General features: G+C 31.6%; 1 protein-coding gene across 12 annotated transcripts in view; it reads right to left on the reverse strand.

The window, feature by feature from the left end:
* LOC148610253 (uncharacterized) overlaps nt 1-23232 on the reverse strand; it is a 44146-nt gene that overhangs the window by 12817 nt on the left and 8097 nt on the right. For 7 of the 12 annotated variants that reach the window (XM_088542544.1, XM_088542546.1, XM_088542541.1 and 4 more), the window contains one exon: nt 16462-16539. The gene's annotated coding sequence lies outside the window, so the exon portion shown is untranslated. Of the gene's footprint in view, nt 1-7471; nt 7571-16461; nt 16540-19529; nt 19692-23232 lie in introns of those variants that run through there. The other 5 variants (XM_088542550.1, XM_088542551.1, XM_088542548.1 and 2 more) reach the window with 3 other exon arrangements.

Consider the following 23232-nt stretch of genomic DNA (forward strand, 5'->3'; position numbering starts at 1 on the left):
TCCACTCCATAAAATAAACTATGTCGAAATAAAAACACCTGTAACAAAAGTATCCATTAATGTTTTAAGGTTCAAAAAGCCTCATCAAAACTGCATATATCAAACAATAACTGTCAGCACTAAACAAAACAGATCATAAATAACAATTATAGTAGACTGGATGTTTTCCCCAAACATGTCCTGTCTAAAACATGTTAGCTGGGATATAGGATAACCCTGTCACATGCCTTCAATCAGTGAAAATCGAATATAAAACATTATTACACCGTGTCCATGTTTTGTTTGTTTCTTGTTAGTAATTTTTTTATATTAATCAATAAATGTATTTTGATGCATGTAAAAAAGAAAAATGCATGTTTGTACATCATATATATAATTTACATTGAAAGCATAAAGCATATCAATTATTTCCTATTAATCAAAGCAAGTGTGGAGTTCAGACACAAACGATATACTTAAAAGTTTTACCAGTAATAAGAATGTATAGATTATTTGTCTCCCAACTATATAATGCATATTTATTCATTTAAAAAATTTCAAAACCAGAGACAATTTCTCAGCAAAAAAAGACCATATTAACAACTTAGTTTAAACCAAAAAAAATATAATTATTTATACAGAAGATTAAAAGAAAATAGATTGCCAACATTTGTCAATCACCATTGATTCAAACTTGCTGCATGAAAAAAACATCCAACTCAAATAACTCCTTAGGTAGTGTGCACATCTACACTTCATAATTCTAACAAGACCAGTATACTTAAGGTACACAAGTACAACGTTTACAGACATACAATTCCCTAACCATCAAAAGAATTGAAAACACAATTTATCGATCTTTTCATTCCAAAAAATGTTCAAATCACAAAAACAACACTGTATGTACCAGTACTAATTATCTGTATATACCGGTACTAATTATCTTAGAATATCTACAATTTTAACATCCTAATGACTATTTATACCAGTCTCAGACAGATGGAATAGCTATACCTACAGCCCATTACATTGGTTATATACCAAAATATGTATATAGACAAACCCCAATATAAAAAATAGACTACTCATGTCAACATGCATTACCACTACTATAAACAGTACTTCAAATCTGTTATATAACATTACCCCTAAAATTATACAGTAGTCCAGTGTATCCTTACAAAATACTTGATATTTGGTAATAATATTTTATCAGAATGACTTTGGAGTTTAAATTATGCAACTCTGATATATGATCTCTTCAGTGAGACAGTTTAATGCAAATGAAAGCAAGTAATAACCATGGCTTGTGACAGATTTTATTGCAAGGAAATTCAGAATAACAAAGCAAAATCCAGATAACATTAATAAATGCATGTAATAGACAAGACTTTCACAGGTGCTAACACTTCAGGGAAAAATTGTGGCAAAGTACATTGTATATACATTGTACATGCAAATTGTATAATCTGTCTGAATATGTCTCCCATTACTTTTTAAAACATAAATAATTTTCCATTAAGTAAATAATCTCCAGATGTTCTTTACTTAATTTTTTCTAGCATTGTCCGCCATGTGAAACTAAGTTTACACTAAATATCAGGTTGCAGATGCTTTCATTATCTTTTCAGTGAAAAGGCTTAATAGAAAAAAATGGACCATCTACACCTTCAAAATGTATCAAAGGGGGAATGGGACCCATTGTGATTGTGAACTGTCCATTTCCACTTATTGAACGGTCTACATTTCGACATTAGCCGGTTCTTAATGAAACCTCTGGCAAGTATAACACTCAAATTGGTACTGCAAGTCACATTGACAAGTTTCATAATGCATGCTGTGTACACACTTTTAAAAATATTTTTTTTTGCTTAAGCTTAAGGAGCCGCATGCAGTATATCTGTAAATATTATTGAAGCAGCATAACACCCAAATTGGTACAGCAAGTCACATTGAAGAGTTTTATAATGCAAGCTGTGTACAAACTTTTAAAAACATTTTTTTGGCTTTAACTTAAATATTATCGGAGCAGCATAACACCCAAATTGGTACAGCAAGTCACATTGAAGAGTTTTATAATGCAAGCTGTGTACAAACTTTTAAAATTATTTTTTTGGCTTAAACTTAAATATTATTGGAGCAGCATAACACCCAAATTGGTACAGCAAGTCACATTGAACGGTTTCATAATGCAAGCTGTGTACAAACTTTTAAAATTATTTTTTTGGCTTTAACTTAAATATTATTTGAGTAGCAGAACACCCAAATTGGTACAGCAAGTCACATTGAACGGTTTCATAATGCATGCTGTGTATAAACTTTTAAAAACATTTTTTGGCTCTAACTTAAAAATTATTGGAACGCTGCAGCTATTGTACCTGCCATACCAGAAACGAGGCCAACCAGTGCATTAACAAAACTCTGGTATTTATGCCAGCGAATTTCTTCACTACCAATACATGTACATGCATAAGAAAAAAATCATGAAAATAATCGAGTTTGCTTACATTACTTAAACAGAAATTATATGTTTACTTACCACAAAAACCACAAAAATCATGAAAAAACTGCATTAAAATACTGAGTTCCACAAGTTTCAATGATTCTATCATTACAATAATGAGACAAATATCTCAAATCTATACATTATTAATCATCTTTTGAATACTCAACCTTCATATTGGGTGGGTAAATCCTTTTAAAACCACAATAATACATATGTATAGGTAAGCCATTATTTTTCAAAATTTATCTACCAAAGTTCATCCAACCATGAATTACTAATATGTATAAAACAAAAGAATAATGGTTCTGGCCCACACAGATTATTAATAAGCAATAAATGCGATCGGTACAGTAATTCAGTACAAAGAATATACAGTTATTTCCATATATTTATAGTACCTAAAATAATAAAAATTAAGAAGTGTATTGACCTTAATAGTAAAACACAACTTCTTCACTTAGAGAAAAGGAAAGATTCACAACCCAGGGGATTAGTACCGATCAGTCCTATACAAATAACCAATTTATCTTAGGCTTAAAATGATAATGAGAAGTAATATCTCAAGATCTTGTAACAGGAATTACAATGTCCCCACTTAATAGATTGAAAAAGGATGTTTCTAAAGGGAAAGACATATTTCAAAGTTATGAATTTGTTACCTTCCATAAAAATATTTTGATAAAGTGCAGATGCAGTGTACAACTTCATGAAAGAGACAAGTAACAAACCATCTGCAACAGTGACAAATTCAGAAATTTTAAAAGGGGTGTTTGCACCGAAGCCTGCTTGGAAGTCCTGTCCATTGATTTTCTATCAATTAAAATCAGACACAAACCTAAATGAGGGAGCACTCCACCCCACCCCACACCCCATCTCCTCCCCCAAAAAAATGGGAAACATATTTTTTTGCATGAAATCTTGATTGTTCATAAAATTACCCCAAAAATTTCTTCACCTCATTTCGTTCTGAATTTGAATTTATTTACACACCTTACCTAAAATTATAGACCCCCCTGAAAATTTTCAAGCATAAAAAGGGAGAAGTAAATCACCCGAGCCTCTTGGATCCACCTATGCAGATTTCTGTATTAAACAACTCCAAATTCTTAGTGATATCTAAATGTATTAATATTGATTTGATAACCTAGAAATGCACATACCTCAGTTTTTAGAAGAAAATTTCAATTAAAAATTGAATGATCAATGCACATAAAAGTACAGGAAAGGTGAACAATAAATGAATTATTTTCTATGACCAGCTGCGTCAAATTCAGCAAATTCTGTGTGTACCTTACCTCCTGAATGACCCTAAATCCACTTTACTAAATGCCGCCATAACAAACTTGTAATATTTCAATCAAAATATTGTATCCACAAACCTATATTGTTTTATATTGACAAAAACATTCCTGTTTTTATATCTGTATTTACCTGTCAGATGAAATAATACAATAGAAACCCTTTCCTAAAATCAATATTCAACATTATATTATAGATATACAACAATAAAGTGTTGAATGTAGCAGTTAGGGTTGAGACACCTTAAATGAACTCTTTTTCTACAGAGACAATGCTAAAGTACTTACTCCATGGGTATATTCTTTTACTGTGAAAAAAAATTCCATCAAATAGCAATTATCAAGAGCCCATATAGTTTAACATGGCTTGAGATCAAACTTTCAGTTTACAATTATCACATATTATTTTTCTCTTCCTATATAGGCAATATGGTATAACATTTAATTGAATGACTATGAAAGAGTTCTCGACTGCCTCTTTTTCTTGAGAACAAAATGTTCTTTCTCCATGCAAAACAGAATAGGCTTAAGAACAAGATGGCAAAAAATGTTTTCCCTTTAAATGATGAAATTATCTATAAATGGGATTCCAAAAACTTTCTACAATTTTTAAAATTATATGATAATATGAATACTATAAAATATTCTTTTAAATATCAACATAATTTCCTCAATCCTGGCACTCTTACATCTCCAAACCTCCTCAATTAAGTCTCAGGGTAGCCTGTTGGCTTCAATTGCAGGATGTTGTGGGTTCAATCCCCAGTCAAGTCACACCAAAGACTTTGGTAGACACTGCTTCTCCACCAAGCACATGTCATTACAGGGATAGGGTGATGAATGGTTGGTTAAATGTCAGAAAAACGTGTTCAAGTATGGTGGCAATATTCCTACAGGTTATTGCTTCTGTGAGCATGGTACAGTATCACACACAATAAAAATCCAGCTCATCAAGTTGGACTAGTACAAGGCAGAGTGTGTTTGATTGGTCAAATATGAATTCAGGTCACAGGACATTAAACCATCAATAAATCAATCTCCCTAAATAGGGTACAAAACAGAGCAATCTAAAAGGATAAGAATTAGTACCGGTCTTGCTCGGTAAGCTTGTACAGTCAAAATCCTTTACATTGTGCCTAATAATAATTCAACTTGCTAATTATTGTAGCTGATGCATACCCCAAGACCTTCACCAAATTTAACATAAATTCAAACAATTCATCTGAATGCAAGGAAGATTTTCGTAGCTCTGAATAAAGCTTCAAGATCATGCTTTTTCATAATTCAAAATATCCTAACAACAAGCTTATAAATAAATACCCATGAGACCATATTTTAAAACCTGTATAGGCTGCCTTTATAATGTTCTTTCAAAACAGGGCAATTTGATAAAAACAAAGTTTAAAGCTATAATATACCTTCGATCCTATTTTTATTGTTATAAAAACCACCAGAAAACTTTTCAAAATACCTACAGTTGATATAAGCATAAAATTGCAGTTATAAAGTAAGATCATAAATGGGGCAAACAAATGTATAGTGTTGTAATCTGATTTAATCTGGCATTTGACATCTATAAAATCTCTACACAATGAGATACAAAAAAATAACACTTAAGGTATCATATCCTCTGTCATTTTACAGTCCCAGGGCGGCAGCAATCTAAATCGGATGATCTCTATGTGTTTTTGGTACATTATTTTAATATTTTTTGTATCAAGGACAATTCAAAGGTGTTCTGAATAACAAATGACTTTAAAGACCCATAACACATTTTAAGAATACCTGACAAATATTTTTGTATAATTTCTTTGTTCAAGAAGATGAGGATTTCAAGTGTCATTTAGATAAAACTTAAGATTATTTTTTGGAGTTAATTATCATTATTCATGTTATCTCCATATACAAAAAAAATGTAGACAATCAGATATATTAAAAAAAAATTGACACATTGTATGTATAAGGCTAAATTAGAGTATTTCTTGTACATAACCAAAAATATAATAATTGAATTTAAACAGCCAACATACATTCTCAGGTGGAAAGATTAATCAAGGGAACCAAGGTTCTAGCAGTAATTAAAATAATGTAATCCAGGGACAAAGACCAGACATACACTCGGATACACAACAAAGAACATTAAGTAACTAAAATAAAACATACAAAGTAACAAAAGCAAATGAGCAACTTGGACTCCATTAAAAACCGGGAGCATGGACCAGGTGCACCGGTAGGGTAAGCATCCTCTGCTTTTCTAGAAATGCCTGCTTAGTTGCTCATACAAAGTCAAGTCCGGGGGGTGATAAAAGTATATATAGCATATATGATATGAAGTAGGCAAATATTAGCAAAAAATGCAATGAACCATCAACAGAAAAGGGGTAAGTCCAAGTTGTGAAAAAATGTTTTTGGTTTGCATTTCCTGAAGTCTAAAACATTACAGAAAAAATATTAAATACTAAATTCCTGAAGAGCATATCTACTAAAGCAATTGACATTACCTCTGATCCAGGTCTCGATTTCACAAAAAGTTGTAAGTGTAAAGTTGATCATAAGTAATGACGTCATAAACTAAATAGCATTGGGACGTCATGATTTACGATCAATTTCACACTTACGACTTTTTGTGAAACTGACACAAGGAGTTAAATCTATACCAATTAATGAAATGATATAAATAATTGAGCAAAACCATTAGGGTAGTGTATATTATATGTATATATAGATGTAATTCTTTTCTTCTACAGTTATAAGTTACCCAAAAAGTATTGTCTCCTGTAATTTTGCCATTCAAAGGACACAATAGAAATGTGCAATTGAGAAAAAGTTAAACGCACAAATGATTCAAAGGAATATGCAAATGAAAATCTCCCATACAGTGTTGTAAGATATATTCAACTCCCTATGTTGAATATAAAACACCTATATACAATGTATGTATAAAAAGGTGTAAAATAAACCACACAAAACACATATACATGTGGTTTCAGAATTTTAATTACACACCTGTAATAATCTCTATAATTAAAATCATGACAAATTTTAAAGGTGAGACAGAAAAATTAGCATTCCCTTGTCTAAGGGGTCAAAAGTACAAATGACTCAGTTAATTTCTAAAATCATCACATTAACATGTTTAGAATAGCTATAAACAATGAACATCAAAAGGAAGGCCATTGTATGGAATGACCAAAAACATCTTACCCTCATTACCAATTCAAAGTGGACACTGAATTGAATTGGGTGTCAGATAACACTCAAGAAAATGAACAATGGGACAAGCTGTGTATATAGTCACTTCGCTTTTAAGGAAAACATTAAAAACGACACTACGAACTTAAGCATTTGCAAAATATTCTCCTAAAAAACAACCCGGCATGACAACAGTGCTCTGGAAGGGTAAGTATGTTCTGCTACATCAGCTGCACCAATCACATTGTAAATGAGAAAAAGTCAAATCACTTAATAATATGACAAAAGATAAAACACACATACACATTGTCCACAGAAAGGAAGATATTAAACCTCATTCAAAAAGGAGTAGAAAATTGGAGAAAATATGTTTTCCTTAATCTGTCTTCCTTGATAAGAAAACAAATCTAAATCCATACTTCCTTCATTATAAAATTTCATATTGTAATTGAAAAGTGACCTAAATTTAAAACAACAAGTTAGGGTATTTACTTACCTTTTTTGTGCTTGACCACTAATTCTTCTTTTAAGCAATCTATCCTACATGTACTTGTAGTGACGGTCAAGTTCAAAAGAAAGTCTCTAAATAATTGACCTTTCAAGAGACAATTACATATAGATTAATGGATTATCTTCCCTCACCTTATAAGGCCAGAGAAAAAAACCTTGTTTGTTTCAGATTAATACCCTTCCTACTTTATTTTCTGTGCCTACCCTAGCACATCTTATTGTTATTTTTTTAATGAAACGCCACTGACCTATAATTTTTTCGTTGAGCATTAGTCAAGTCAAGAAATCCTCCCATTAGTATCTATATAAAATAATAAAAAAAAATATACATGATTTTGCCTACCTACCTATCCTATTTTTCATCCAATGTAACAGTATAAAACAGACATAACTTTTTTCTTGGCCTAACCTATAGAGGGTACTGAATTATAATCAATACATTTCTTGAGTCCAGACAGTTTCCTTCCTTAATGCGATTTAAATTTCTACTATGGGAAATATTACAATTCAGAAATAATTTTATCAGCAACTCATCTTGATACATGGTTTAGTCAGGAAAACGAAAAGTTGATGTTCTCGGGCCTGACTTTTCCTATTCAAAATGAGACTGGAGAACTTAAATTTTCATTTTATACAATAATAAAGCAAATTCTCATATTACCAACAAACTCTATGATGTAAGTGTTGAGGAAAAGAAATACATCTACAGTAAGACACTGAGTATCAAAAATAAGGTCTCCTTGCCACGACATATCTTATAACATTGGGTAAAGCTTGAAAGATTTGATAGAAATCTGAGAACCCTTAATTTAGAAGCCAAGATGAAGTATAATGTAATGAAATTGGTGGCAAAACCCATTGCTGAGATGCATTTGAACACGCCTAATTCATTTAATAAGTAAAATGGGAAATCTGAAGTGTAATAAAAGATAAGCATAGACTGTTTATTTAAACCATTATTAATCTAATAATGTACCAAAATTTGATCTGAAGGGGGCAAACAGAAACTTAGGGGCAACATAATACATGTACATTACTTGCAACACAGGATATGGAACCATAAAATGAATAATCATAGAGAAACTTGTTTTCACATACATTCCATACTTAAACCAAGTGCCCTTAGAAAAATTACAGTATTAGTTTTAAGATTTTGTAAAGTAAACATATTTGCAGTTTAAAAAAATAATTAGTAATATATTGTGGAAATCAATTTCGCAGGTACCTATTTTCATGATTCTTTATTCCACCACAAAATCAGCAAAAATTTGAACAATATGAAAATTCATATGGTTTAAATTGTGAATTTATAAAATACCATGTGGAGGTCAATTTAATACTCAGAAAAGGTATGATATCAACAGCACTAAGTACAAATGTACTATAAAAATCAAACTATCCTTGACATTTCTGAAGACCATGACCTTACAAGCATAACCTCAATTTATTTCAGACAATGTAAAAGTGACATTGAACACAAATCTGAATCACCCAAAAAGGATCCTCTCGACAGTTGTGACAGGACAAATAAATGGTTCACAGTTTCTGTCATAATATATTACTGTCTATTTGTAAAACATGTAAATATTTTACATGCAGCTCAACTTTGGGAATATTTCAAATATTTCTTAAAATTGATAGGAGCTAAATTGCCAGAATTATCTAACATTAAAATATTTCAATTATGTAAATACAAATGTGTCTGTAACAGTTGCTTTATTTTCTGTACATCCAATTTGAAGCAGAACATTTAATTTAAGAGAGAACTTCAAACATGATATCAAAATAGCACTGTCATGAGTATTATGACTCTAGCTGTCAAAATCCAACTCATAAGTTTATTTTAAATAGGGTATATAAGTCTCGTCACATGCCTCCGTGGTTTCATGAGAATGGGTCCTCATCTACTACCATTCAAATGCATGGAGATTCGTCATTAACATAGCATTGAGTTCAATATAAAAAGCAAAATATCTTTCTGTGTAAAAATACCAATAAAAAATGACAAATATCTACAGGATAAAAATGTTAAGAAAAGCATTAAATAGATGATTTAGCATTGTGATGCAGCGTTTCAATTTCCCGGAAGTAAATGATAAAATGCAAATCGGTCTTCAGATTTCAATACGTTCTACATCGGAGATTCCGGAAGGGAAACTGAAACTAGAACGAGACTTACAAACCCTATAGGAAAAAGTTCTATCATATGAACATTATCTCATGTTAGGTATATAGTCCCTGAGTTATACAGGAAATTGATGTATCTAATAGCGACAAAAATTTCTAACAACTTAGCCACATAAACCAAACTTGAATCAATCCATCATTAGGAGTCAGACTGTCAAGGTACATTGAAATGATTAATTTGGTCAACTAATTTGGTTCAAAAGGATAAAGATTCAAATATTCTACCCACTCCAAGAGTGTAGGTATACTGTAGAATTGAACAAAAAATAGATACAGTTAAAGTAACATGACAAAGATATCTGAACTAGACAGAAAAGGTTTTAAGACATATATATAAATATTGTCCTGAGTTGAATCTTTTCCATGTAAATAAATGACACACACACACCACCAACGTACATAAACTTTAAACTTGTACTAAATACATGTAGAAATTAGTGCAAGACAAGTCATGAAACTGTCAACTTGATGCATGTAATGCATATTCAAATCATGATTAAAATAATTAAAGCGCCATTGTATCTATAAAGGTCAAATACATTTGGAAACAAGACTGTCATCAACAGAACTGCATATGTCATATGAGTGTAAATATATATGGCAGGGGCAGATCCAGAGAATTTGAAAAGGGGGATTCTAGACTATAATATGCCCATTTTTGCCCAAACTGTGCATAAAATTAACATAATTTTCGTACAAAAGGGAGTTCCAACCCCTACCCCCAAGAACCCTGGATTGACAAACTGGATTTAAATGGAAAGTTCAACATTCGGGTTGACAAAATCTTTATTCAAACACTATAAGATATTATTCTGAAGAGTAAGTTATCAAGTTTTATTGAGATTGTGGCTTTTTCGCATAATGAATAAATGTTGGTTCTCAAATAGAACTAAACAAACTCTTGCTAAAAAACTGTGATCTTGGATTCAATCATTTTTTTTGGTTATTTTAAAGTGCCCACATTTACCAAGATTTGCATGCACCAATAAAACATATCATAATTCAACTTTTTATAAGGATGGAATATTTTAAAGAAAATCAAAACTTACTGGTACGTACATTGAACTATGATAATCCTCATTCAATACATAAATGTACTCCAACAGAAAATATATTACAAAATGAAACTTGTTTCAAAAACAGAAAACAGCAGAAGGTAAACAGAGTTACATAGATTGGTAAATAAACCTTATTTAATTTTGACCATAGCAAATACACGGAAATATGTTCCAATATACATGTACCTTGAGGCCAAGGCAGAGGTCATTCATCATCACATATTAGATTTCTATTGATTAGTTTAACTGAAAAAAAAAATGGAAAATAAAAAAAATATCCTGAGGTTAGAATTGATAGTAGGTCATACATATTTTATGACTATGTAAACAGTCACTCAGCATGAATTCTAGAAGTACATGTACTATCAAATATTTTGACTACTGGTTAACCTTGCTATTTTTGGTAGAGTTTTAAAATCATATTAAATACAGTACCCCACTTTAAACTCTGAAATCACACGCAATGCATGTTGTAGTGCAGGCATTTGATAATATAAAAATTTCTCCAAAATATGTACAAAAGGTTTATAATTAAGGATCCATATGACAACATGACAATGGTTTTTAAATTGACTGGAGGCCCTCTAATTGATTGCATCCTTTTAAAACTTTTATATAATCCATTGTGTCTTAAATTTCCATTGTTTCCAAAGTTTCAGACTGTGTATCTTAAATTTATGTGCAGTTTAATAAAGGCACTTTATCTAATTTACTGCAATATTACTTCAATCAAATCAAGAATTACACTATACTCAAGGAGGTAGACCTAGGGTAACGGACACAACTCTTACAAATCATTGTATTCACCATTTTACACCAATCTCATGTAAGCATCAAAATAACTTGGATTGATTTCATCCTGTTTCAAAGCAAAGCTTGAAAGGCTTTGTTGAAATTGAAAATGATACGAACATATTACTAATTTCAAGAGTTATGTCCCTTACCCTAGGTCTACCTCCTTAATTAAAGAAAATGTAGAGACAAATGACACAAAACATGTGCAATAATTAGGTATGTAACCATCCTTTAAATTTATCTTTAATCACATTTAATTACAAAAAAAATCCTGAATGTTTTATTCTTTATCTTGTTGCCTTCAAATCTGAAGGAAAACACTGAATTTCTGAATAAATTCTTTAAATAGTTGTGGTTACAGAAAGAATGTAAACTATTGAATAAATAAAAGGTCCTAGTATTTTCGCCAGTAGTTAAAATCAAGTATTTAAGCTGAATTTACAAATTCCATCCCTTATACTTGATAATTTATTCCCAATATAAGGCTGATACCATAATAATTACCAAAATACAGTGAGACCTGCTTAAATTGAACCTCTAATTTTAGATTGTGGATTTTTTTTTGTTTAGTCAGATGTTTGGTTTATCCAGGTTTGAAATACAATTGATAGAAAAAACCAGATATGAGGCCTTAAAAATAACGTCTAGTTTGACAAATTTACAATTTATTCAGGGTTCAGTTTAGATAAGGTTTCACTGTAGGTACAAAATATTTAATCTGAAATTTTGTTAAGAATTTGTCCTTCAATAAACAAACAAAGATATTTGAACTATTTCCGATACATGTTCTTTTTCAAAGACTTATTATTTTAGCATTGGCATTGCATGTTTGAGTTTTACTTTATGATCAAAAGGGTTAGAGTGTTGTGATTTTAAATGGATATAACTATATTTGGTATATATAGAATTTTTTACTGTAAATCAGTAATGCACAACATCATAGACTTTTCAATTTACAGTGATCGAAAATAATGGTATGTAATATATACGAGATACAAACTCATACCCACCACCAGCCCAGGCGATGAATTCACAAAAAATCGTAAGAGTAAAGTTGATAGTAAGTAATGACGTCACAACCTAAAATAGCATTGTGGCATTATAATTTACTATCAATTTCACACTTACAACTTTTTGTGAATTTCGATATCCAACTTTTTTTGTTAACACTTGCTAAAAGTCAGAAACTTTTTGCACAATGATTAGGTTCCAATATTTATTTTTTGATGATTTATCATAGCATTGGTATTGAAAAACTTTGTTTTTGTTACATCGGATACATGCATACGTACCAAGAGTTCATTATTCAATTAAACTTACTCCTAGCAATTAAGGGCTAAAATATGTGCCCTTTCATAGTTATTTAATGACCATACTTGAAGTGGTTTATCTCATGGTTATTTTCCTAACGTCTTTACCTCACTGAATTGGACCACTATCATCGATCTTATCCGGAATCTGATTTATTTGACCTAAACCTATTTTTCATGCTACAAAAATCAATCTTTTAAACCCAACAGCAGCTAATGACATTTAATGACAAAGAAATTTTTATTATGGTGACATATTTCACCATAAAATGACCATAAAGTCTTTGTTGGGGCAAATATCTAAATATCCTCTGACAAAACTTGAGATCAATGACCACTTAACCTTATCATGAGAATGAAACCTACCACAAACTCAGTAATTTAGTTCATTCAATTTTGTTGTCGACCTGTAGTGAACTTTTTTATATAAATAATGACCAAGAAGTGGCCCTACTGAAGTCATCAATGAAACAGTCAACATAACACACATAAAAATTATATAAACCACTTAAGGCAAACAAACCCATACATGAAGCTGCATACATCATTGTACTAGACATACCCCCTACTTGCTCAGGAAGATACTGAACGGCACCTAAAACTGCTTAAAATCTATACCCCATATGTATAATGCCACTCATCAAATTTAAATTTAATCCACCTATATCAGAGATAATTCTGACCGAACTGGGACAGGAGGGAACTACAGATGAACAAGGTGATTTCAACATACCACTCACTTGCTAAATTTATTCTCAGAGAACAAATCAATGAGGTGAACAATACCTGGCTCTGAAATCAATTTTGAACACTTTAGATATGTATTAAAAGTGCTTTGAAATGCTTATCTGATAAAATTTTGGCTTCAGGTACCAATCCTTTACTTACATGTAAGTAGGGAGAAGTGTAAACCCTTTAGAAAAAAGTTTCAGTCATTTTTGGAAACTTTCTCCACTGGAACAGCCTTTTTGAAACAGTAATTAAAGGCAAACATTATCACTGATACACATGTCAACTCCTCCAAACCTTACTCTTATATATACCAGTAGTTCATTTAGTTTTATCAGCTCAATCCTCTCCCCTTTAATGATCCCAGTAGTTCACCAGTTCTATCTCTACTCTGATGAAAACACATTTAGTACAAATCTATCAATGGAGATTTAGAATTCCTATTCCTTATTTTATTTCATTCATATTTACAAACAGTACCATTACTTACTGATCTGTTGACACAGTAAAAACAGATTGTCAAACGAAAGGAAGCCGACAAAGGGACTTCAGGGTATCGATAAACAAAATACAAATAAACATCACTCTATCTAAATATGTCACAATAATTTTATGGTATTTGTTGACTTTGTCATTTAAACACTTGTACAGATTTCAACAAATCAAGGAATTTATCCTTAACAGCATTTTATCTATATTTTGATAAATTGTAAGTTAAAGTAGTGTGAAGTGCTGATATAGAAAGTTAAGGGTTATACTTTATCAAGACAGTGGGTCTAGGGTATCAAATCAAAATCTAACTGTATCTACATGTAAATATGTGGTCTAAACAGGTCCTCTCGGTCTCCTACTTTCGGCCAAGAGAGGTGGATTACATTGATAGCTTGAAGTCAAGGGTCATAGCTCAGCAAGACTAGGGGTCCAAGGTATCAATCAAAACAGAACAGTATTATAGCTAGAAGTGAATATGGGGTCTAAACATGTCCTCTTGGTTGTCTACTTCTGGCCAAGAGAGGTGGATTATTTTGATAGCTGGGAGACAAGGGTTGTACATCAGGACTGGTGGTCTTGGTTATCAATCTAAGTGGAGCAGTATCTACATGTAAATATGTGTATGGTAAAAAAAGGTCAAAATAAGTCTACTCTGTCTCCTTCTTCTGGACGTGAGAGGTGGATTAAATTGATAGCTGGAAGTCAAGTATTATAGCAAATCAGGACTGCAGGTCTAAGGACTCTATATATCATTAATATCATTAAAAAAATTGGTAGAATCCACATGCACATATGCGGCCTAAACAGGTCCTCTCTGGCTCCTACTTTTGCCTGGCCAAGACATTACTAGCTACATGTATATAAATTGTATTTATTAACTCAACAGAACAGAAGGTCAAATGTCTCAATCGGAATCAGTATGAAGAAAAACAGAAGAATTATAACACCTGATTAGAAATTGAGAAAAAAATACTGCTGGGATTTGATAGGGTGAGATGTGGTGTTCTCTTCAGATGTTCGAAACTGGCACAATTCTGTTTATCCGCAACACAACAATCAATATGATATTGCTTGGGAGAGAAAATATCAGACAGCGGAAACAGGAACAATGGAAAAACATTACAATTGCTGAAAAAAAGCAATATCATGAGTATGTATGTGGCCAGGAATAGGTTGACTTGGTCTTCTATTCATGCAAAGAGAGTAGGGTTACATTGATATTTGGGAGTCAAGGGTAATATCAGGACTGGGGACTTCCATGTCTCTAGTCAATATCAATCAAAGTTGTACTTAGAGCCCTAAACAATGGTTCATGTAGGTCTACTAATTTTAGTCATTAAGGAGGAGGATTACACTTATATCTACATAGCCAGACTGGAGTACTAAACTCGGGTAAGGTTATATTTTATCAAGACAGTGATCCAAAGCAAGTGTAAATCAATCCCAATTGGTGGAGAAGAGGGCATTTCTTATATCGGTTTGATTCAAATCTGCATTTTATCAAAAAACAGAGACTGACACTATCAATGGAAGATTGTTCAAGGTTGGCAAGTCCTCAATTGTACGGAAAAACCAATCTTAACCGAAACTTTGAAAATCTTAAAAAAAAAAACCTGTCTGAGCCAAATTTCAAGTTTCAAGTCCCTGTATATCAGTTTAAATGTATTTTGGACTCTGGTAAATTGAACAAATTTTAAAGACCATAGGGGATTTGCTATAGACAGGTTTTACTATAGTAACTTAATAATACACATCTGTACCAGGGCTTTGATTGAACATGATGTCTTAAGATTATCAAGGAACACAAAGCTTAGTAGAAAAGTAACCATAGTTTTGGGGAACAATTCACATAATTTAGGTAAATACACATTATTTGCCTGATTTATACCCATAAAATGAAGCATATAGCTTAATATCGAATGGTTTTTTGTTCATAAGATTTTTCTTATCTGTTTATTTCATTTGAATGTTTTTCAGACCAATACCCAAACCCAAATTGTCTTTTCTAAAAGTATACATGTACATGTATTTCAATGTTGGAATGTTATTCTTATATTTACAACACTTCCATATAACCAAGCAACATGTAGATTCCAAACTAAATTAAAATGTCCTGAGCCACCAGCATAAACATGTTACTATAATAAGTCATTATCAAGCATATGGCTAACATGCAACAATAATAGTACCCCCATACTTAGTTTAAAAAGACTATTTTTAAGGAGTTTTCTCCTAAACTAGTCATGAAAACTGATCTACCAGGTAACCAAACTGTTCAATCAACAAAAACTTCCTCCACTTCATGGACATATATGCACGCACTTTCCTAATTTCCTGGTACGCAGTATTCTAGTCACAACACCACGATTTTCTTTACTTTTTTTAAATGTGAAAGGTAAAATAACCTACCTGTATTATACTAACATGGATTCTGCCAAATAGATTGTCACTCCAGCTGTCTATGGCTATTTTTGTCAACTCGTCTGTAACAGAAAAACATTAGTGTCTGAAAACATGTGGTTGCATACATTATATATTACAGAACTGATAAAAATAATTCATTAATGAAGTTATCTTTGGTACTTAATTTCCTTAGTTAGAAAGGTACAAATGTCGGGAATGTCAGATTGAGGTGTTGCACTTAGATCATGTGATGATTGAGACAGAAAAAAAGCAGCACTTAGATCATGTGAGGAGATGTAACATAGCTGTGCACAGAACAAAATATGTCACTTTAATAATGCATCAATTTAAGTGGTATTACTAACCACACCTCTAATATAGTGCATGTGAGGAGACAGAACAAAACAGCACTAATGGAGACCATGTGAGGAGACAGAACAAAACAGCACTAATGGAGACCATGTGAGGAGACAGAATAAAGCTGCACTAATAGAGACCATGTGAGGAGACAGTACAAAGCAGCAATAATAGAGACCATGTGAGGAGACAGTACAAAGGAGCACTAATAGAGATCATGTGAGGAGACAGTACAAAGCGTCACTAATAGAGATCATGTGAGGAGACAGAATAAAGCTGCACTAATAGAGACCATGTGAGGAGACAGTACAAAGGGGCACTAATAGAGATCATGTGAGGAGACAGAATAAAGCTGCACTAATAGAGACCATGTGAGGAGACAGTACAAAGGGACACTAATAGAGACCATGTGAGGAGACAGTACAAAGGGGCACTAATAGAGATCATGTGAGGAGACAGTACAAAGCGTCACTAATAGAGATCATGTGAGGAGACAGTACAAAGGGGCACTAATAGAGATCATGTGAGGAGACAGTACAAAGGGGCACTAATAGAGACCATGTGAGGAGACAGTACAAAGCAGCAATAATAGAGTCATGTAAGGAGACAGTACAAAGTGGCACTAATAGAGATCATGTTAGAAGACAGTAAAAAGGGGCACTAACAGAGATCATGTGAGGAGACAAAACAAAGCTGCACTAATAGAGATCATGTGACAGAGGAGACAGAACAAAGCTGCACTAATAGAGATCATGTGACAGAGGAGACAGAACAAAGCGGCACTAATACAGATCATGTGAGGAGACAGATCAAAGGGGTACTATTGAGATGTTAGGAGATGTAACAAGGCTGCCCAGAGAACAAAATATAATGTCATTTTATGGATGCATCAATTTCAGTGGAACTACAAAATAGTGCATTTTTTATCTAAAATCACATACACATTCACAGAACACTGTGGAAAAACAATGTATATTAATATACATTTTGTACTACTACCATGAAATATACATATAACAATGAATTAATTTTTACAGAAAATTTTATATTTTAATCTTCAAAAATTTTGTCTCAAGCATCTAACAACAAAACATTTGTAAAATTGATATCTAAGAAAAATAAATACTTGCATGATGGCACTGTGGGAAAATGTAAAATTTTAGCTATTAAAATTTAATGTACAGAGTAACTTTAACTCTTTTAAAAAGAAGTACAGAAAACTTAAAACTACATGTATATAATGTATGTGAAAACATACATGTATGCCATTAAATCATAATTGTAACATTAAACAAACATATTTATCCTGAACATAAATATAAAACTTCTCAATTTTTGTTCCCTACATGTAGCTGTATTCATAAAGAACAATTCAAATAAAAATTCACTTTAATTTAAAATTCCTATCAACTTACATGTAACTGCATGGTCATTAAACATAGGATGCAATATCATTTAAGCATTTGAGGAAATAGACTCTCTAATGATCCTGCTTCCAGAAATTGAATTTTATCTATAACAAGTATAGAAATCATGCAACTATTTTTTCCTTATCAAACTGAGAATAATATTTATCTATAACAAGTATAGAAATCATGCAACTATTTTTTTTCCTTATCAAACTGAGAATAATATATCTTAATTTTTTATTAAATATATAACCTGCTAAATCAACACCAGTATGACCTTAGCGGTAAAGAACACAGTGGAATAATATAGATCATAATCATCCTTAGGCTTTTACTGGAGTATAGTAGTTTAATTCTACATGTTCTAAGAAATGCTTGTTTTGGCCCCTACCTTTCTAAAATGGTTGGGGCTATAACCCCCAAAAATGAATACATGTATCAGTTTCCTTATGCAATGTGAGACTTTGTTTTAAAATCTTATTAAGAATAACCTACCGTAATAAAACTCAAGTTATATGTATTCCACGAAAACCAATTAGGTGTCTACAGACAACAATGCAAAGATGACAGCACCATACCATAATAAAACCACAGTTTTTTTTTGTGTTTTTTTTTTGGTTGCATAAAAATCCCAACAATGGTATATACATGCAGGCATACTATTCATAAAGATACATGTATGCACCATACAAGGAAGTACAAGTAACTCTTTCAATACAAAGAAGCTATTAACTTTCAAATCTGTTTCGGTATCCGCCTGTACCATTAAAATGTCTTAAAAACTATGATTCAGATGTCTTAATTCCTAATAGTAATGCGTTCTATATGTAAATTTAGCCCCTATGATTTAAGACCCCTGTCTCATATTTAAAAGATCATGATTTTTTTCTCACTTAAGACAACTGATTCTCAAAGAACAAGATAAATGTTAGTTTCTATAACTTACTTAAATTCTACAATTTCAACATCTTGGCCTATAAGACTTATATTACAGTCTTCACTTTATTCAATTTTATGAACATTAAAAAGCTAAGCCCAAACCATTTTTTAGAGAAAAATTTTAAAGTATAGTTTTATTTACAGGTGAGCATATTAAACCAGCTAGCCCTGTGCTTTGCACTATTGGTTTATTCATGATATTGTGAAGACAGTAAAAGCATGATTTCATTTACTTACTTATTAATTGAATATCGCATAATAATGTTTAAGGTCCTTAGTCACAGAATGTACAAATAGATGAATATCGAAAAACTAGATTGAAGAGAAAATTTAACACAAAAATTGAATCATCGTCAAAAACTTACACATGAGCAAGTTACAGCGTTAATCTAGGATTGTTATTCCCGTGTTGTCTACATTAAATACACAGATATGTGGGAGGATGTTTACACCTTGTCTACAAAGTACAACGGAAAAAAACTTGGAACAACTCTTGTCCATTTGCAAAAATAAACACAAAATAACGAGACAGCTATATATAAACACTATCAGTTAAGAAACGACTTTCAATGGAGCTAATTTTGGTATCAAATGCCTGTACCACCTGAGTAACTACAATTTGTTTTCTTTAAAGCCTTAACACTTGGATAGACATAAATAGTGACGATTCAATAGTCAGTATGTTATACATAAAGATATATAACAAAAATATATATTCTCTAACTCTATTACCGTATATTATGCATATGTTTGTAAAATAGTTTTTTTTTCTAGACATAACTGGTTATATTTCATGTGGAAAGTATTTTAAATGCTGTAAAATTCACTATGGGTAATTATTATTGTGGGTCCTTTTTTCATGTTTATTGATCATAAGATATACTGTGTTTAAATATCAGTGGCTTTAAGGAGATCAAGTATTGATGAAAATAATTTACGAAGTAATTAAAATTTTACATGAAAAAAAGGAAAATCAATAAAAAAAAAAAATTAAAAAGCATTCACTTCTCTGAAGTACAATTAAAGAAATTGATTTGCTCAAAGTAAAAACTTTGCATCTCAAGTCTCTAAATAGTTATTTCTAAAAATAAGAATCACATCAATTAAAATGCAAGACTTGCTAAATTAACAGCTCCAAGATTTTGTTAAAATATATTTTCAACAAACAATTGTATATTAATGCTTGAAGAACTGGACAGCTGAAACATCAAGTTATGTTGCTACAAGATTGAAGTCATCACTATAGAAGTTTTATGGTCGTTATCACGAACTCCTGGATCGTTTTGGTGTATCCATCAGCACCATGAAAACTGATTTATTCAACGCGTCATAGTTTTCCTTCCCTCGTTTGTCTACCCCGGACTTGACTTTTTATGAGCAACTCGGCGGGTGTTTCTAGAAAAGCAGAGGATGCTTACCCTACCGGTGCACCTGGTCCATGCTCCCAGTTTTTAGTGGAGTCCGAGTTTCTCATTTACTTTTGTTATTTTGTATGTATGATTTTAGTTACTTTATGTTCTTTGTTGTGTATGTCTGGTCTTTGTCCCTGGATTACATTCTTTTGATTACCGCTATAACCTTGGTTCCCTTGATTACTCTTTTAAATATATTTGCAATTCATTTTTATATATGTAAATGATTAAATATGTATATTAGAATTCTTCTAAGCTTGTCCCCATCCAATAAAAAAAAATCAAATGGTCATCCCCTAACTAATAAAAAAATTAAATACCTGAAGAAATATATGTACATGATATAAAATGCTCTAAAATCTAATGGGCCAGCCAATCACAATTAAGGTATCATTTTGGCAAGATTGTATATCAGCTGTTGATGAAGTATTTAAATGCATTTGTAATAATTACAATGTAACAGTACAGTTTTGGCAAATAATCATAACTTCAGTTCATTAACAAAAACTCTAATTGCCAATCAATGATTGTGATCCTGTTAAATCACTTATCATATTATCCTGTAGTCATGTTCAAAGTGCCATAGATCACTAGTTTGTAAAAAAAAAAGAGATAATCTTGTTGTTCGACTTTGGCTTGTTTTCAATACGTTTTTTAAATTGCTGACTTGTAACATTTGTATTTTAGTAGCAATAATTGCCAATGACTAGTTTATGCATATACATGTACATGTAAGTGCCAACAAAGGTGGATCCGATATTTCAGATGAGGGGGATAAATAGGATTGAAGGCCTAACGAAGCGAGACAAGACTTTTTGGGGGTAGAATTCCTGAAAAATCGACATTTCATGCAAAATAACAATTTTTTCACATTTGTTGTGAAGTCTTTCCCTGAAATGTGGTTAGCTAAGGTGCACATATATATTTAGATATTCTTCTCTTGAATTTACTGGTACTAGAAAAAATGTTGCTCTTTTTTTCAATGTTCCCTTGTCGGCTACTTGTACATATGGTGTTTGGAGGGTGCTGACCCTTTGCCCTTTTCAATAGGATTTATTCCATTTTCTTTCAATTTTCCCTGAACAAATGTTAATGTGTGCATGATGTAGCTTCAACTTGCCTGTAACTTCCTATAATGACTTTTTTACCTGGCATACACTGCCCTTTTCAGAAGCTGCATGGAACAGTGTGCATATTTTTTATAGTTATCAAAATAGAAGAAGCTGGTGTCAATCTTGCTTCCATGTCTTCGTAGGTAGTCTCATATGCTCAAAAAGTTCCAGTTAGTCATTTGATAATGAAATGCCCAGTAAAATTTATAAATGTTTCTAAATACATGTATATGTATATATGTACATCTACTTGTATCTTGACCAAACCACTGGTGAAGTTAATATACCATATATGGATATGGATTTTTCTAGCATTCTGCAGGGTCCAATAAATGGACCCTTTTTAAAAAAAAATCATGTCAAAATCGTGCAATATTCCCACAATTTTAACATTCCCTCTCTAATTTTCACTCCCGAATGGCAAATTTGTCCATACTTTTTCTCCAAAATGCCTGAATAAGGCATTTCACAAAGATAAGTGTCATTTATTACTCATTTGAGGACAGAACAAATAGACCTATTATTCTAAAAATCCCATCAGAAAGGACATTTGCTGAAATGGTATCCTGATGGAAATTAACCTTTGAACTAAAAAAGAATAAAAGTACCGTCATATATCATTTACAAATTCAATAGTGATGAATGACCAAGGATAGAAATTGAACAATATCTATAATGGTGATTAAGAAAGATAGCCTAAATTAAAAGTAAATAACAGTATAAAAGAAAAAGATTAGAAAGTCAGTGGCCCTTGGGCAATAAACATTTTCAATACACAATAAGTTCCTGAGTCACATGCATACTTTCTCTTTTGATAAAGGAGGTACATGTATACTGTGAAAGTATTATTGCTCATGGGGTCCAATTTTCACAGTTTTCATGTACACCAAACCATGAAATTTGGTTCCCAACAAAAAGGAGGTTTTCATTTATGTGTATATTGAAAACCACAAAACCATGGATTCAAGAATCTGTGAACTTTTGTTTCTTCCCTAATCCATGAAAATTGGTATCCACGAATTAAAGAACTTTAACAGTACTTGAATTTTTTGAAAATATGGAAGCTTATATTAGTCTGACATACATTTGTATATAAAAAATTAAGATTTGTGTAAAAGTTTTTACTGTTTAGGTTACAAATATATGTGAGGTTTCCAAAAAAAATTACAATATTCCACATAAATTCTTGTGTATATTAATTTACATGTAACATATACATGCAATTATATGATCAATGTAATGATTTAAAAATAAAAGTACATCAGCTTAAATTTGAAGCCTTTACTTGTGGTTCAACAAAACAGCAAATAAAAAGCAAAAGACTAAAAAAATAAATTCATACATGTACATGTATGTATGAAAGTTATAGCCCTATTGTAAGTTTATGACTTCATTTACCATCTCATATCAAGATGTTTAAATCATGTAGAATTCAATAAAGTACATGTAAGTGTTTCACAAAGTAGAAAGTCTCAAAATTAAAATGACAATTATTATATTATAGGTTGATAACCTAGTGGTTTGCAATACTGAGAATCACAAAT

The sequence above is a fragment of the Perna viridis genome, chromosome 8 (genome assembly GCF_037379345.1).
Source record: "Perna viridis isolate PV_CMFRI_1.1 ecotype Kerala chromosome 8, ASM3737934v1, whole genome shotgun sequence".
NCBI lineage: Eukaryota > Metazoa > Mollusca > Bivalvia > Mytilida > Mytilidae > Perna > Perna viridis.